Source organism: Elephas maximus, chromosome 1 (assembly GCF_024166365.1).
Source record: "Elephas maximus indicus isolate mEleMax1 chromosome 1, mEleMax1 primary haplotype, whole genome shotgun sequence".
NCBI classification, from domain to species: Eukaryota; Metazoa; Chordata; class Mammalia; order Proboscidea; family Elephantidae; genus Elephas; species Elephas maximus.
The window spans coordinates 77,832,080-77,850,691 of record NC_064819.1 but is presented as its reverse complement, the minus strand read 5'-3'; the positions used below and the strand labels follow the sequence as shown (position 1 = coordinate 77,850,691).

The following is an 18,612-nucleotide window of genomic DNA, read 5'->3' as shown; positions in this document are numbered from 1 at the left end:
GGTCCGGCAACTCCTCTCCACTTCTGAATGGCCCCTTCCTCCCCCTGCCCCTCAGTTACTTCTCTAAGCTTGCCTTTGATGCTCAGGGCTCCCAGCTTGTCACAAATACACTTGTTTTACTTGTTTTTTCTGGTCTTTGTTGTAAAGAGGGCTCCACTGAAGCGTTTGTCTATTCTGCCATCTTGGCTCTGCCTCCTGATGTAAATATTTTCTGATTTCTCTCTAGAAACCAAAATCCCTGCATCCAGCATGAATAGATAACTCCTGAGCAGGAACCCAGATTGTGGAGAGAAGAGTGTGAAACATTCTTGCTAATTTCAAGAAGCCAACACATAAACAAACCAAAAGAAGTTCTAAGGACCTTTTTCCACACCACAAAACCAAAAAAAGAAAAAAGAAACTGTTGCCTTGCAGTGTTTCTGACTCATAGCTACTCTATATGACAGAGTAGAACTGCCCCATAGGTTTTCCAAGGAACACCTGGCGGATTCCAACTGCCGACCCTTTGTTGGAAGAAGTAGCTCTTAACCACTGTGCAACCAAGATTCCTTTAGACTTATGGCTGGCTAAATTAGTCAGGACTCTTTAATTTGCAATTGTTTGAAACTACAATTTTTTTTTTTTTTTTTTTTTTTGTCACAACGGGAAACCCTGGTGGCTGGTGGTTAAGACCTTGGGTGCTAACCAAAAGGTTGACAGTTCGAATCCACCAGGTGCTCCTTGGAAAACCTGTGGAGCAGTTCTACTCTGTCCTATTGAGCTGATATGATTCAGAATGGACTCCGCAGCAGCCAACTCGGTTTTTGGTTTTATCAGAAAGAGGCACTTGTTAGCTCGTTTATATTGGCTTAGATTGACACTACCTGTGCATTGGTAGCTTTCAGCACGTTTCTTACAGCTAAATTTCCTGTATTATCAACAACCCAGACACTCTGTTTCCATTTTTTCTTAGGAATCTTCATTTTAGAATTCTCTATTTTTGTTAGCAGAGAGTTCCTGTGTTCTGAGAAGGTAAGCATAATAACGGCCCCCAATTCCTACAGATTCGGCTTCAGGGAAACACAAATTACCCACTGACCTCCAGTCCGACTCACAGCGACTTGTATGTCGGGATAGAACTAACCTGTAGGGTTTCTGAGGCTGTACTTCATACATGTTTCTCCTGCGAAGGAGTATCTGGAGGGTTCGAACCGCTGCCTTCCGATGCTTTAGCACTTTTCCAGGAAACACAACCCTTTGAATCAACTAGCCAAAAAGAAAAGTAAATAGTTAAGGTCCCAATGAAACTCGAACTTAAAACTCCCAGATTACAAGACCAGCGTTCCAGCCCCTGAACCACTGAGGCTTATTCCTGCTCTGGTTTTCTGGGATATTTTCAAACATGTCCCACACTCTCTGCTGGTTTTAACATCCCGTCCATTGACTTTCGTCAAAAAAGTACAAGACCCCTAATTCGCCTCCTGAGAATTTGGATCAAAGCCAGGATAATCGAAGATCGGGAACTACAAGTCGACCAGAGATGGAAATGACAACCTGTCCGTTGTCAAGATGCGGAATTTGAGGTGGGGACTTCGGTGCCCTCTTGATTTTACTTACAGCCAGGCCCTCAGCTCTGCAGTCTTTTTCCCACAGGTTGGTGCCCGGATATTCCGAACATCAGTTTTTAGAGCCCTGGGGGGAAACAGGCGAACTCTGTTCCATTTTTCCCAATAGTAGAAATGAGAAGAGAGAGCTACACTGAAGGGAGAGGGTAACGATGAGGCAGCCTGAAAGGGGGAGATGAGGCGACCTCCTGGGAACAGGAGCCTAATGGAGAGACTCCTCGTGTTGTTTGCTGGTCTTTGAGGCTGAAAGTTTCCAAGAGGTGATTTCAGGTCTCAAATCCCAGGGCCGTGTTTCTTATTCTCCACTGGGCGGCACTGAAATCCAAATAGAAGAGACCTGTCCAAGAGCACTGTGGCAAAGGAACCAGAAAATTGTTACAAGATAAATTCCGCTATCATTGGAGCTTTGTGAGGGCATCAGAAAAGCTATTTTGGGACTCGGCGGAGGCAATCAACAACCATAATGTAAGGAGAACGAGATAAAAAGGAAATTCCACCATGGATCTTAGACCTCCTGTTCCAAGTCTGGGGCCCTGCACAGCCCACCCTATAGGCCATTCGAAAAAAAGCAGGAATTGTTTTCCTCTCTGCTTTCACAGTTGATAGCTCACCATAAACAGTAGGTAGTAGTAATAATAAAACAAAAAACAAAACCCTCTACTACTGATGAGTACAAGTAACTTATTAAAACAACTCAGAAAAACAGGAATCGCTTGTTAGGAGGTGGGGAATCCAGGCTCTGTGCATCTATGCCATCTCGGGAATACAGCTCTCTCAACTTCCCGAAAAGTGGCTGCAAAATCTATTGTTTAAGACCAAGCCAGACAGACTGCTCTGTTTTATGTCACAATAAACCAGATTCTGAATTTTTATTTGTTGTTATTAATTTCCACCTCTCGTACAAAAAGAAATCTGTGCCTAAGTGAAAATTCTTGTAATGAATGTTTTCAGAGCAACTATTGGACTGATTTCCAAGTTTAGGGCTCTCTTCAAGAGGAAAAATCAGAAATGTGGGGACATTACTGCTCATGTCACAAAACTTGTTGTTCTTCTAGGCCCAATCCTTGAAGCACCTGCCCTCAAGCTGATCAGGAGGGTGGGAGGAGTACTTGTGTAAATATAGGTTGCAGCAGTACACTGACAAGGAACTGCCAGAAATTCAAGCTGGATTCAGAAGAGAAGGCAGAACAAGAGATATCATTGCTGATGTCAGATGGAACTTGGCTAAAAGCAGAAACACCAGAAAAATGTTTACCTGTGTTTTATTGACTATGCAAAGACATTAGACTGTGTGGGCAATAATAAATTATGGATAACAATTTGAAGAATGGGAATTCAAGAACACTTAATTGTGCTCATGCAGAACCTGTACATAGACCAAGAAGCAGTCGTTGGAACAGAACAAGGGGACACTGCTTGGTTTAAATCAGGAAACATATGCAACAGGGTTGTATCCTTTTAACATACTTATTCGATCTGTATGCTAAACAAATAATCCAAGAACATGGCATCAGGATTGGAGGAAGACTCATGTCTTAGTCATCTAGTGTTGATATAACCGAAATACCACAAGTGGATGGCTTTAACAATCAGATGTTTATTCTCTAACAGTCTAGTAGGCTAGAATTTCAAATACAGGGAGCCAGCTCCAGGGGCTTTCTCTCTCTGTTGGCTCTAGAGGAAAGTCCCTGTCATCAATCTTCCCCTGGTCTAGGAGCTTCTCAGCACAGGGATCCCTGGTCCAAAGGAGGCACATTGCTCTGACACTACTTCCTTAATGATATGAGGTCTCCCTGTCTCTCTGCTTGCTTCTCTCCTTAATATCTCAAAAGAGATTGACTTAAGACACAACCTAATCTTGTAGATTGAGTCCTGCCTCATTAACAGAACTGACTCTAATCCTGCCACATTAATCTTCACAGAGACAGGATTCAGAACACATAGGAAAATCACATCAGATGATGGAATGGTGGACAATCACACAATACTGAGAATCGTGGCCTACCCAAGTTTACACATATTTTGGGGAGAAACGATTCAATCCATGACAACTCGTTGACAACCTATGATATGCAGAACACAACCTTGCTTACCAAAAGTGAAGAGGATTTGAAGCACTTACTGATGAAGACCAAAGACTACAGCCTTCAATATGAACTAAACTTCAACATAAGTAAAACAAAAATCCTCACAACTGGACCAGCAAGCAATATCATGATAAATCAAGGACATATTGAAATTGTCAAGAATTTCATTTTATTGGATTCAAAAGCAATGTACATGGAGGCAGAGGTCAAAAAATCAAGTGACATGTTGCATTGGTAAAATCTACTGCAAAAGGACTCTGTAAAGTGTTCAAAGACAAAGATGTCATTTTGAGGACTAAGGTGCATCTCACCCAAGCCATGATATTTTCAATCACCACATATGCATGGGAAAGCTGGACAATGAAAAAGAAAGACAGAAGAAGAATTGATGCCTTTGAATTATGGTGTGGGTGAAGAGTTTTGAATATACTGTGGGCTGCCAGAAGAATGAACAAAACTGTCTTGGAAGAAGTACAGCCAGATGCTCCTTAGAAGTGAGGATGGTGAGGCTTCATCTCGGGTACTTTGGACATATTATCAGGAGGGGCCAGTTCCTGGAAAAGGACATCATGCTTGGTAAAGTAGTCAGTCAGTGAAAGAGAGGAAGAACCTCAATGAGATTGTTTGACACTGCGGCTGCAACAATGATTGTGAGGATGGTGCAGGACCGGACATACTTCTTCTGTTGTACATAGGATTGCTATGAGTCAGAACTGACTAGACAGGGTCTAACAATAACAGTTGTATTAATCAGTATTTCAGCAGGAAGCAGGTCACACATTCAAATAGTGAATTGAGGAGAGACCACTGGAAGGCCTTGATAGACAGTTAAGAAAAGTATATGAACCCCTAGTAGACAGGACAGAGTTTACACATCTATAGACAAGAATTATTTTGTATTGCTTTCAGTTTTTTAGTATTTACACAGCTGGAAATTGAAGCAGAATAGGTAGATAACCCAGAGAAGTATCTTCCAGACATTGCAACATTTTCCACTGACCAAGGACTTTTTATCCTACAGTGTTCACTAATTTTTTTCTTTCATCTCTATTTATTTTTTATTGTGTTTTAGGTGAAAGTTTACAGTGCAAATTAGTTTCTTATTCAAAAAATTATGCACGTTGTTTGTGACATTGGTTGAAATTCTATCAATATGTCAGCACTCTCCCTCTTTCCCTTTACACCCAGGCTTCCCCATGTCCATTCCTCCAGATCTCCTGTCACTTCCCGCCTTCTCATCTTTGCTTTTGGGTAGGTGTTGCTCATTAGGTCTCCTATACTTCATTGAACTAAGAAGCACATTCCTCACATGTGTTATTGATTGTTCTATAGGCCTGTCTGATCTTTGACTAAAAGGTGGACTTCAGGAGTGGCTTCAGTTGTGTTAGCAGGGTGTCAGGGGGCCATAGTTTCAGGGGTGCTCATTAAATCTTTGTTGATTAAAAAACAATTGCCATTATAAAAGATAGAAAAAAGGTCCTAGTGCCAATAAAATGTTTGCTTTCTAACATCTAATTTCGTGAACATTAACTGTTTTTTTCTCCTTTTCGGAGTAGTTTTATCTTTTTATACTCGAGTTTGGACAGAATTGTTTCTGGTTATTGGAAAACCAAATGCATGCTAGTTGGTATAGTTTATAAAGGTGAAATTGGAAAAGCGTTAGCCTTTATCTCTTTCCACAAACCCCAGGGTACTGGAATCACAGTAATATAAAAATAATTTTGATTTGTAGTTTTCAGTGAAAATGTTTTTTCCCCAAAAAAGGAAAGAGAGTGAAAAGGTTATATTGGCAGGAATCAAAACGGATGAAAATACTAGAATACTAAAGTCATGTTAATGTAGGCATTAAGCTGTGGGGATGATTTCAATTCTGACATACAAGGCTGACATAAATTAAAAAGATATATCTACTTCAGGTAACCTTAAAAAGCAATATTTTAAAAAATAAGCTGTGGAAAAAAACATTAGCTAGAAGTTATTAATTGTCTTACAATAAGGTTTAAAATACTCACTGCTTTACTATTCCTCCTGATGGAAATTAGAATCTACTTCCTAATATTCTGGGTTTTTAAAATAAGCTTTGGATTGGCATTTTATGGAAATGATATATTAGCTTGGTTTCTACAGTGAAGCAGAGGCAGAAGGTAACATTTCCTTACCAAATGCTAGTCAGTAAATATGGTTAGAATATGTCAGTGTGTTAGACATCCCAACTAGAGTGTACGGTGGGAATGGTGGTGGGAAATGAAACCAAATGCTCAGCTAAAAGATAAATCTAGTGAAAACAGAAGCATGTGTATATATAAAGCCTAAAATTGGGAAATCCATGTGTGAGATTGAATAAAAATGTCATTTATATTCACTCAAAACAGAATAATTTTTAAATTCATTTTTGGAAATCAGTCAACTTTCCAGAAATGATTACTGCTTTGCTTTTGTCTCTTATTCCAGGGTTTGGACCTCAGCTTTATTGGTAGACTAAACTCAGTGAAATTATCACCTGAGGGTAATAAGGTTCTAGGGATTGACTCACATTAATTAAGGGATCACAGAAGCCTGATGTTATAAATCAAAATACAATTTATTAACTTGGAGGGGAGTTTATGTTTTCAAGACAGGTATTCATAGCCATATTTCAGGTCACCTTGATCCTAGTCATGAGGTTCTCTAGAGGGTGACTCAGTAGTGAGAAAGGGGTCTGGTGGCATACCATCCAAGGAAAAGAAAACAACTCTTAAGGGATATTTCATCCAGGTTATGATAAATCCTGATGAACTGCCCAAGGGTTTTTGGTTTTTTTTTAGTTTTCTTGTGTTTTTGGTGAAAGTTTATAGCTCAAATTAGTTTTTCATTAAAAAATTTTATACACAAATTGTTTTGTGACATTAGTTACCATCCAAGGTTATTTTTTAAAGGAGATTCTCCTATGTTATTCTGTATCATGTTGCAAGAGCCCAACAATTACAGCTAAACTGTCTACCACATCTTTCAGGATACAGGGAAATGATAAGGTATAAGAAACCATGCACATGGTTTATGCCATTCTGACTTAACACTTATTCTGTCTAATCCTCTGCCAATTAACAGACAATTATGAATCTCCTACCATGTATTTAGGCCTAGGTGTGGCTCTGGAGAAAGCATACATAGTTTCTGCCCTCACATGGTTTGGAGTTTGATGGAAGAGACAAGCTGGTAAAACATGCAATTTCACTTAATTAAGTCAGTGCAATGACAGAAGCATTTCAAGATACTGTGGAAAAACAAAAACATAGCATTTTTGAAGTTTATCAGATACTTTAAAATAATCACACCACCTTTTCATGTACAAAACCCATGTTGGAAGCCAAGAGGCCTTTTTTGTTTTTGTTGTTGCTGGCTTGTTTTTTGTTCATATATGTAAAAACAAGAAAATTAGCAAAATTGTACCTACCTAAACTAAGAATTTCTTCTCTGCACTCCTATCTCTTTTTTCCCTCATAGATAGCTCCTATTTATGGTTCAAAATTCTGCTCCATTGTCCCTGCTCTTTGAATTCCTTCGTGTCTGAGGCTGGGTTCTCTAGAGAAGAAAAACCAGTAAAGCATATAAATATATATGGAGAGTGAAAGATTTATATCAAGGAAATGGCTCACACAATTGTAGAGGCTGTAACGTCTCAATTTCATGGGTCAGGAAAGAGGCTTCTCCTGATTCACAAAGCCTGAGGTGCTGTCGAGCCCATGAGCAGCACGCCAGAGAGCAGGTCCGTTGTTCAAAAGCTGTGAAGATCGATGAATCCCAAGATCAGCAGGCAAGACAGCAGGTAAGCTGCTAACTCAAGCCCCAAGAACTGAACATCAAATGAACAGCAGCCAGCTGCAGGATCCAGAAGGAGCAAAAGCCCCCCAGCCTTGCCAGAATATCTACCCACACTCAATGCAAGCCACACGCCCAAGGAAGCTGCCCTTCATCTCATTACCTACTCACAGCAGATCCCATCACGGGGGTGATCACGTATCAAATCTCAACAAGGAAGTGATCACAACATTATACGACTGCCAAAACCCTGAGACTCTTGACCCAGCCAAGTCGACACACAATCTTAACCATCACAGTCCACCCCTTGTCACCTTGGCACCTGTACACAACTCCTGAAACCATACATAATTTCTGAATAAAGACAATTATGAACTCATACTTGGGCCTAAAATGATGGAATGAACATACATACAACTGAAAATGCAATAGCCCTGTTTACATCTTATAGTGTGCAGTTGGTCACGTGGCTGTAACTGGTATTTACAGCTACCTTCTTCCATCATCCATTCCATATTTCCTTTTCCTTCAGTAAGCACCTCAGCTGGCCGTAGTTCTTTGCCTGACAGGGTGACACAAACCTTCATTCCTGAAGGGTCTGGGCCATTATTAGTCCTTATCGGAATTGGGTTGCTGTAGTTTTCCATTGACTTTAATCACAAGGCATGGTAGTACCAAGAGACACCCCAAGGGACCTCCTGCATTCCAGACAAACTCTTCTTTACCTCTGTTATGTAATATGAATTCCATATCCTCTTGGTAATCAGAATCAATCACACCACCCGATATGGTAACTCCCTTCTTTGCCTGTTGATCCAGAGGCATAATGAACCCAACGTGACCAGTTGGCATTCTTAGCTTCCAGTTCAAGAGAATCATTGATGTGTCACCAGGTGGGCCCATTCCTCCCTTTGGAACTAAGACTTCTAGACCTGCAGAACATAAAGCAAGGGGCACAGGAAACAAAAATCTTGTGAGTGGTTCACTAGGGGTAATAGTGAGTGCTGCCACTCCCATTTACACCCCTGGATTCCGGGACCCATGAATCCTGGCTATGGGAAATATAACACAGTATATTGGATGCTGGTTTAGAGCATACACAGCCTCCTGGAGAATGTTGCCCCACCCTGAAAGTACTGTCACCTAGCTGGCACCATTACTGTGTCTTTAAGAGGCCATTACATCATTCTATCAAGCTGTTCAGGATGATGGGGAACATGGTAAGAACTGTGAACTCCACGAGCATGGTCCCACTGATGCAATTCATTTGCTGTAAAGTGAGTGTCTTGATAAGGCATTCTGTGGTCCACAGATGGTAGTTTTGACAGAAGCATTGCACACAGGGAAGGCAAATCCACATCCAAAGTAAGTGTCTATTCCAGTAAGAACAAAATCTTGCACTTTCCATGATGGAAGTGGTCCAATGTAATCAACTTGCCACCAGGTTGCTCTCACCTCGAGGGATGTTGCCATATCAGAGACACAGTATTGGTCTCTGCTGCTGGCAGACTGGGCACTCAGCAGTGGCTATAGCCAAGTCGGTCTTGGTGAGTGGAAGTCCATGTTGCTGGCCCCACGTATAACGTCCATCCCTGCCACGATGGCCACTTTGTTCATGAGCCCAGTGAACCATGATGGGAGTCCCTGGGGAAAGAGGATGAGTAGTTTCCATAGAACACATCATCCTATTCACTCAGCTGTTAAAATCCTCCTATGCATAGATCACCGTTTGGTGAGAATTCACATAAGACACAAATATCTTCACTTCTCTGGCCCATTCAGAGAGGTCTATCCACATATCTCTTCCCCAGAAATCCTTGTCTCCAATTTTCCAATCATGGTCCTTCCAAGTTCCTGACCATCAAGCCAAACCACTGGCCATAGCCCATGGATCAGTATACAATAGCATATCAGACCATTTCTCCTTCCAAGCAAAGGGAACAACCAGGGGCACTGCTTCAAGTTCTGCCCATTGGGAGGATTTTCCTTCACTACTGCCCTTCAGGGAGGTCTCAGAAAAGGGCTATAGTGCTGCCGCTGTCCACTTTTGAGTGGTGCCTGCATATTGCCCTGAGCAATCTATAATAAACCAGGCATGAGTTTTCTCTTCCTGAATCCATGGATCATAAGGAACTCCCCATGAGGGCATAGGTACAGACTGGGATAAGTAAGATAAGGTGATAGAAGTGGAGACTATGGATGTTTGGGCCACATCCTCATGAAGCTTACTTGTCCCTTCAGGTCCTGCTCAGGCCAAATCTCATATATACCACTTCCATTTAATGATGGACTGCTACTGTGCACATCCAAATTTATGATTCTGTGCATCAGACAACACCCAGTTCATGATGAGCAGCTCAAACCACTTGGTGACTTGGTGTCCCATGGTTAAGTTTTCAGTCTCTACTAAAGCACAGTAACAAGCCAAAAGCTGCTTCTCAAAAGGAGAGTACTTGTCTGCAGAGGATGGCAGGGCTTTGCTCCAAAATTCTAGGAGTCCGCACTGTGATTCACCAATACAGGCCTGCCAAAGGCTCCAAACTGCATCTCTATCTGCCACTGACACTTAAAGCATCATTGGATCAGCTGAATCTTATGGCCCAAGTGGCAGAGTGGCTTCCACAGCAGCATGAACCTGTTGCAGAGGTTTCTCTTGTTCTGGGCCAGTTGTGGATTGAATTATGTGCCCCCATAAATGTGTGAATCATTTGGTCTGCACAATGATTCCCAGTATTGTGTGATTTTCCTATACGTTGTAAATCCTGCCTCTTTGATGTTAATGAGGGAGGATGGGCAGCAGTTTTGTTAGTGAGGCAGGACTCAATCTACAGGATTGGACTGTGTCTTGAGGCAATCTCTTGAGATATAAAAGATAGAAGCAAGCAGAGAGACAGGGGACCTCATACCACCAAGAAAGCACTGCCAGGAGCAGAGTGCATTCTTTGGATCCTGGATTCCTGTGCAAAGAAGCTCCTAGTACAGGAGAAGATTGATGAGAAGGCTGACAGAGAGAGAAAGCCTTCCCCTGGAGCTGACACCCTGAATTTGGAGTTTTAGTCTACTTTACCGTGAAGAAATAAATTTCTCTTTGTTAAAGCCATCCACCTCTGGTATTTTTGTTGTAGCAGCACTAGATGACTAAGATAGGGTCCTACTCAAAACTGATAGCTTTAAGAGTCACCTGATAAATAGGCCACAGTAGCACACCCAAATGAGGAATATGCTGCCTCCAAAATCCAAAAAGGCCCGCTAGGCATTGTGCCTTCTTTTTAATTCTGGGAGGAGCCAGACGCAATAAAATTTCCTTCACTTTAGAGGCAATATTTTCACATTCCCCACACCAGTGGACCCTAAGAAATTTCACTGAGGTAGAAGGTTCCTGAATTTTTGTGGGATTGATTTCCCCACACTCTAGCACACAAATGTTTTATCGGTAAGTCCAGAGTTATTGACACTTCTTCCTTACTAGGTCCAATCAGCATAACGTCATCAATGTAACGGATCAGCGTGATGTCTTGTGGAAGGGAAATGTGATCAAGGTCCCTGCGGACTAAATTATGACATAGGGCTGGAGAGTTTATGTAGCCCTGTACAACTGAAGGTGTATTGCTGGCTTTGCCAGCTAAATGCAAACTGCTTCTGATGGTCCTTCAAAACAAGTATGGAGAAAAAGGCATTAGCCAGATCAAGAGCTGCATAGTAGGTACCAGGAGATGTGTTAATTTGCCCAAGCAGTGAGACTACATCTGGAACAGCAGCTGCAATTGGAGTTGATATCTGGTTAACTTTTTTTAAAATCCACTGGTATCCTCCAAGGTCCACCTGTTTTTATCACAAGCCAAATAATAAAAAGCCAAATAGGCGAGTTAAATGGGAAGGTGGTAGAAATCACCACCCCTGCATCCTTCAAGTCAGTGGTGATGGCAGTAATCTCTGCAATCCCTCCAGAACTGTGGAACTGACTTTCGTTTACCATTTTCCTAGGTAGGGGCAGTTCTAATGGCTTCCACTTGGCTTTTCTTACTATATAGACCTTACTCTATTTGTCAGGGACCAATGTGGATGTTCTGCCTGTTGCTGAGTATATCTATTTGAATTATGCATTCTGGAACTGGGGAAATCACTACAGGATGGGTTCAAGGACCCACTGGACCTACTATAAGACTGACACGAGCTAAGCCTCCATTAATAACATGATCTCCGTATGCCTCCACTCTGACTGGTGGGCCCCAGTAATGTTTTACATCTCCTGGAATTAGTGTCAGTTCAGAGCCAGTATCCAGTTATCCCAGAAAAGCCTAATTATTTCCTTTTCCCCAATGAACAGCCACTGTCCTAAAAAGCCATAGATGCCTTAGGGGAAGGCTGGGAGAAAGACTAACAGTAAGTTTTTGGCAGCATATTGGAGTCCTTCCTCAAGGGGACACAGCCCCCCCCCCCCTTTATTCAAGGAGTGGTGGATCTGTAAATTAGCTCAAGTCTGGGAACTGATTTATGGGCCGTGACTCTCTATTCTGGTGATTTGAGTTAGACTGCTATTCACTTGACCTAGAATCCATCTGCTTGTACATATCAAGTAAATGTTTAGTAGATTTCCTATCTATTTCACTTCTAGGAACACCATGACTACCCAGCCAATGCCATAAATCCATCACAGTAAAACTATACTGATTGATTCTTTGACTCTGCTGTCCATTATGGTAACCTTGTCCACTTTGTCTTTGTCTGTTGAGTGCTGCCACTTGGCCTCTACCACCACAGCCTCCAAGTGTCCCCATTGTAGTTAGGTGTCTTAATTGAGTTAGGGCGATACCACTGTCAAATCTGACTCATACCAAAAAGCAATCACAGATTTAAGGATGCTGGAACTCCCTTCACAAATTTCTTCATCACAGCTATGGTAAAAGGTGTATCTTCTGGGCACTCCATGTGTGGGTCTGTGGGTCTAACCTGATAAATGCACTCTAGCATGCCAATGTTTCTAAGCCTTTGGATACCTTCTTCTACAGTATATCAAGGGAGGTCTGGTACTTCAACTTCATTTAGTGTAGGTCACTGTGTAATACATGCTTCAGGAACCCAACCAAATAAACTATTAGATCCTTTCCTAACTTCTTGAGGTGAAACATTGAATGAAGAATCCATACTTAGTGAGCCCATATCAATAAACTCAGACTGACCCATCTTTATGTTCCTTGCATCATTATCCCACACCCTTAGTAGCCATTTCCACACATATTCCCCAGGTTTTTACTTGTGCATATTGGAAAAGTCAAGCAATTCTTTCGGAGTGTAGCATATATCCTCCTGGGTTACACTTTCTACTTCATCTTTTGGGGCTCGCTGAGACTTAAGTCTAGTTATAGGTCTAGGAGCCAGAATCGATGTGGAAATTTTCTGAGTACTTTCAGCATTGTCTTGTAAAGCATCTGCCTCAGGCGATGTCCCAGGCAATGACTCAGACCAAGGCACTTTAAATGCAGTTGGGTTAACCTCATTAGATGGGAATGGAGAGGCTAATAGTTCTACTGGTAGCAGTGATTCAGTGGGATTTAGGGGCTGAGTGTCTCCAGCTTCCTGATCGTCTGCCCATATGTCCCCATCTCAGGTTTCAGGATCCCAATTCTTCCCAATAAATGCCCTCACTTTAACTTCAGATACCTCCTGAGGTTGGCAGTTGAGTTGGAGTTTTAATTCAGCCACTCTTATGATAAGACTCTAGGTTGGGTTTTTGGCAATATTAGCTCTGTTACTACAGGAAATGAGACTTCCCTTCAAGGCACCAGTGGAAAAAATGAGGTCATATATGTGGTGCTTAAGCTTTGACTCTGAAGCCCTGAATGAATCTCTTTCTTTCCCTACTTTGTCTAGAAAAAGTAGGACAAATCAACCAGCTCCCTTATACTTCTCATTGTGACAAAATTGTAGAAAGGTATCATACATGCAATCACCCAGAGCCTCATCTTTCACCAACACCTGATCTATTGGTAGTGATATTTTTTGTCTTTGAATTGCCATCTCACGCCATGGATTAGCAGCGGCATCTTTACTACTTGAAGCAGAGTCATCAACATCTTTAAGACTAATCAGATATGAGAACAAATTTACAAAATTCCTCCTTGCAATTTTGTTTCTCCAGAACCACTCAGTATCCAATGTCTTAGGTTATGTTCTCTGGAGAAGCAAAACCAGTAAAGCATATAAATATACATATAAAGAGAGAAATTTATATCTATTTATCTATTATTATATCCATTATTATATTTATTTATATCGAGGAAAGACACGGTTGTAGAGGCTGTAACTTCCCTCATCCGTGGGTCAGAAAAGAGGTTTGCCCTGATTCACGTATCCACAGGGGCTGGTGAACCAAAGATCTACAGGTGAGAGACCAGGGCTACTGCTCAAGTGTTGTGAAGATCAACAAATCCCAAGATTGACAAGCAAGATCGCAGGTAAGCTGCTAACTCAAGTCCCCAACCAGAGGTCAGAAAAACAAAAGCCAGCTACGGGATTTTGAATGAGCAAAAGCCCCTTCATTGCCAGAATATTTGCCCACACTTAATGCAGGTGATTTGCCCAAGGAAACTCCCCTTCAACTGATTGGCTAATGCCATCATGGGGGTGATCACTTATTAAATCTCAGTGGTGAAGTAATCAAAACATTATACGACTGCCAATACACTGAGAATCATGGCCCAGCGAAGTTGACATACAATCTTAACCATCACACTCCCTAAGTCCCACACTCTACACTTGACACTAACACTGTCCATCAGAGGCAATCACTTTTAAATCTCTACTAAATCTGGGTCAAATATGTGCTTGTTCTTTGATATTTCATTAAAAAAGTTTACTGTAATTATGAGTTGGTGCTGCTGTCTCCTCCACTGGACTGCTATTTCTTCCAGAACAGAAGTTCCTATGTATGATTTCTCTTTCTACACAGCTAGCAGAACATATGCTCAGTAATTTTTTAAAATAATTTCTATATTTTCCTCTTTTTAAATAAAACCTTGTCATTATGAAACATTTGAAGAATACAAATCAGCAGAAAAGAAACAAATTAAATTAGTGTCTAATCCCATGCCCAGAGATAACCACTGTTAGTATTGTAGTGTTGGCATTAGCTAGTTAGCCTTATGAATCATATGGGTGTAAATCTAACTGGATGATATAGTACCAGTAAATAGTTGCCGAATGCATCTTTTGTCCACTTCCAATGTCTTAAACATCTTTGTGTATCATGAGTTATTTTTCTTTCATACCATTTTAATGGCTGCTTTACTCTGTGATAAATGATACATTTCTTTAACCTGTACTCCCCTGTTAGTGTTTTGTTTTGGTTGACCATTAAAAGATGTGTGTCCGAATCATGCAGCAAAGGACATAGAAAATTCTTTACAGAGCAAATGGCATGTGCAAAGGCCCTGTGGTAAGAAGGAGCATAATGCATGGAGGAACTGAAAGAAGGTCCCTGTGATATGGAGTTAGTAATCGCAGTTAATTGTTTTCTTTTGTGTTAAGCAAGAGAAGTTCAGGATAAGATGTGCACTTACAAACAAGTGTAATAAGGAAACTGCTTTAACAGAGCAAGAGGAGATTTGAAGAGAGGAGTTAGGAGATTTGTGTCAAAATCCCTGGCAAGGAATAATTGGTGGAAGAAAGAGGTCATTGTGGTAATGAAAAGAAGTGGACAGATGGCATGTAACATATTAGGAGGTAAAACTTTGCAAAACTGGCTGCTCAGATTGGGAATAAAGAAGAGAAAGTGTAGCCCAGGACAGCTCCAGGGTCTTGGCTCATGGGGACTGGGGATGAAGCTGTGGGCCGGATGAGAAGAACTCAGGAAATGTTGGAGGACTGTAAGAAAAGGAAGGGTAAGGAAGCAAAGAGGGCCAAGAAGAGCCTGAGGATCAGCCAGTACTTAGGTGGATGGGGGGATCCTGAGTAGCTAACGAACGCTAGAAGTGATAAGGAAGGAGACTATGCAGTCCCTCATGCCAGAGAGGAGACTTGAATATCTTTTTAAAGTAAGGTGGCAAAAGATGGATGGCCTGTGTGGGGATTCTGTCCCCCGTCTTAGGATCCCAAAACCAAGCCAAAGGAAGAAGAGGAGATACAGTCGCAACCCACTGAAACTCTAAAAAGGTAGATCATCTGTTATCTTTGTGTGTGTTCAGTCCCAGGCAGCCCTAACAGGTCGCAAACTAGAGATCAACTTCAGGCAACTACGCCTCAAAGCAAAGTAGACTGTCAAATGTATTTTTGTTTTTTCTCCAAAACGCGGTCACCCTGACCCCGGCGTGATTTGAACACGCAACCTTCTGATCTGGAGTCAGACGCGCTACCGTTGCGCCACGAGGTCACGGGCAAGGTGTCTCCGCCTTCCTTCCACAGAATACTGAATCATTCCCCTCCCCTACCTCCAGATCCAAAATATTTATTTCTTTATCATTAATTTTGATTAATTTTCTCTCCACCTTTCACAGTTTTGCTAATTAATGGCTCCTGGAGAAAAAATGAGGGATTGACCATAGTAAATATTAATCCCAAATGCTCCATATGGGGAAAGAAAAAAAAAAAAAACAGGAAAAAAGTTCAATATTTCCACTCGTCGAAATTTCTCTATTTTGAGAATAATCGTGCACGTGTTCAATTTAGACCCTCGGTGAAACAGGAATAAAAACGGCTACCAAGTTGCCGGTATTGCTTTCCCTATAAATTCCCTAGACACCGCCCTCTTCCGTTACAATCTTCCAGCCTTGCGGAGGCCCGGCTTCGCATCTTCTACCTTGCTCCTCCCTATCCTCGCACCGGCTTCATCTTCAACCTGGAGAAAAGCTGCTTCTCCTCAAGGCATAGCGCCGGTGGCATCTCTTCCCAAAATTCTCACTTCCTCAGTAAGAATCCGTGGGCTATGCGGGCTCTGTTGTGTGCACTTAACATTCACTTTACAAAGTGAACCCCAGACAAACCGCTGGCATTTACCGAGCGCTTAGCACTGACTACTATTCGTGTGTTAAGAAGCTTTTTAATTCGTATTATCTTACGTATGTGGTAGAAAACGATTCCATTTTCTGCCTGGATGGTGAAGATATGAAAGCCAGGGCTTTGACAGTAGCAACTTGTTAGAAATATAAATTCTCTGCCACCCCCCAGACATACTGAATTTGACACTCTGGGCTTGAGGCCCAGAAATCTGTGTTTTCACAAACCTTCCAGGTGATCTTGCTGCACAGAAAAGTCTGAGAATCTCTGACCCAGCCTAGAGACCCTATACTTTATGCTCTCAAGAAAATAAACTGCCAGTCTTCTTCCAGAACTGAGGAAGGGCAGTTTCCAAATGACGCTAGTGCTGAAATTCCTGAGACAATGAGGCCATTCTATGCGGGATGGAGATTGGGGTTCTGTGGTGAAAATCTGGTTGCCTCTTTGCTTTTCCCACTATTTGTTTAGGATTCAGCTTTCTAAGGTCTGACAAATCAGCTCTCACTTCTCCAGATTACAAAACTTCGTTGCTGTTATTTCCTCTCTGGAAATTTTTGTCCAATGTGAATTTGTATTTTAGGATTATTCGAGTGTGATTTCTGGGGACGAAAAAGTAAATTTTTGTGTTTCATCCACAATCAGTGTTTATTTGGAAGGCGGGAGAGTGGAGCTTCCCGGGATCTGTGGAGCAGCTCGGTTCTGTCTTGGCTTAGTTTACCTCTCTCCTCCTTCAGCTCTCAGTTCAAGCATTTCCTCCCTGGCGCGGCCTTTCTCCCTAATTCCAGTAAAAAGATAAAGCACACTATCAATTAAAGCATTCTAGCTATTAATACCACCATATTTCAATCATTTTAGCATTATATTTCTCTCCTTGGTGATTATCCAGTTGTAACTTTACATTATTTTTGATCATTAGGTTAAACTTTTATCCCTAGTATGTTCATTACATTTATCGCACAGATGGAGAGCAGCAGGTTATTTTTCTTTTAAAAAATGTTTTCAGCATCTACTGTAAGGAAACCACGTGGCCTAATGGATAAGGCGTCTGACTTCGGATCAGAAGATTAAGGGTTCGAATCCCTTCGTGGTTGTGCGGCAACTTTTGTATTTCTGTTGGAAGAATCCCAAAACGTTTTGTTCGTAGTGGCATTTCTGCTCCTTTTTAATACTTTTCTTGGTTAAAGCCGGAAATAAGAAATTTACTCATTTTCACCCTGAGTTTATTCTTCATATATTTCCCCTCCACATTCTTTGCCTTTCTTTTTGTTTCTTTTGTTTTATCCAAGTGTCTTTTGTTTATATCTCATTACCACTATACAACCTGTCCGTTCTCTCCTTCGGCGCTATTCAAAATTTCCTCTTTGGAGCCGCTTAAAAATGCAAGTTTTTAGCTGTACATTCCGCAGCTCCACGCCACCCTCCATTTACTGGATTAGCATCTCTGGAGGTGGGGCCCAGGAATCCGGGTTTTAGCAAGTTATCCAAATGATTTCTGTATGCACTCGAGTTTGAGAACCGCTGGAGACTTTACACTCTGCATACTGTCGAGCTCTTCCCGTCCACTCGGCCAGAAAGTGCAAACTCTTCAGAGCCTTTTAGCGCCCATCAACCTGAGTTCCCAGGTTGCTATGCAAAGACTGGGAGGCGCGGCGGGAGGGAGAGGGAGGCAAGAAAAAGAGCAACAACTATGGCCAGAATGACTCTCACATATGTAGAAAGAATGGTACAATGAAAATAATCACTATCTCCAACCCACAGAGAAATAGTAGACCTAGGCAAAGAACATTAGCGATCTTAAATCCGTTAGGCAAAGGGTTACTGGGAAATAACAGACCTGCAAGGTGCTAAACTTACCACTCACCAATTACTTGCCAACTGGAAAGTGAAAACATAGAGAGCCCTGGGAGCACTACTTTATTTGCATAATCATTGGGATATCCTGACAAGTGCCTCTTGATATGAAGTAAGTACTTTATAAAGTACACAGTATCAGGCCAAAATTGTTCACCATGAATCTAATCAGTTAATCAAAAGGATAGAATCAATCCTTTAGACTTCCACTGTACAGGAAACATTGTTGTTTGATGCTGTGGAGTTGGTTCCAACTCATAGGGACCCTATGCACAACAGAA

The 18,612-nt window shown here is 41.7% G+C and overlaps 2 non-coding genes across 2 annotated transcripts; one reads left to right on the top strand and one right to left on the bottom strand.

Annotated features, from left to right (window-relative positions):
- Window positions 1-15,785: 15,785 nt before the first annotated feature.
- On the bottom strand, window positions 15,786-15,857 carry TRNAW-CCA (transfer RNA tryptophan (anticodon CCA)). Its single transcript has one exon. It is a non-coding gene; the product is annotated as a tRNA-Trp (tRNA).
- Window positions 15,858-17,498: 1,641 nt separating this feature from the next.
- TRNAR-UCG (transfer RNA arginine (anticodon UCG)) lies at window positions 17,499-17,571 on the top strand. The gene has a single exon. It is a non-coding gene; the product is annotated as a tRNA-Arg (tRNA).
- The last annotated feature ends 1,041 nt before the right edge of the window (window positions 17,572-18,612 follow it).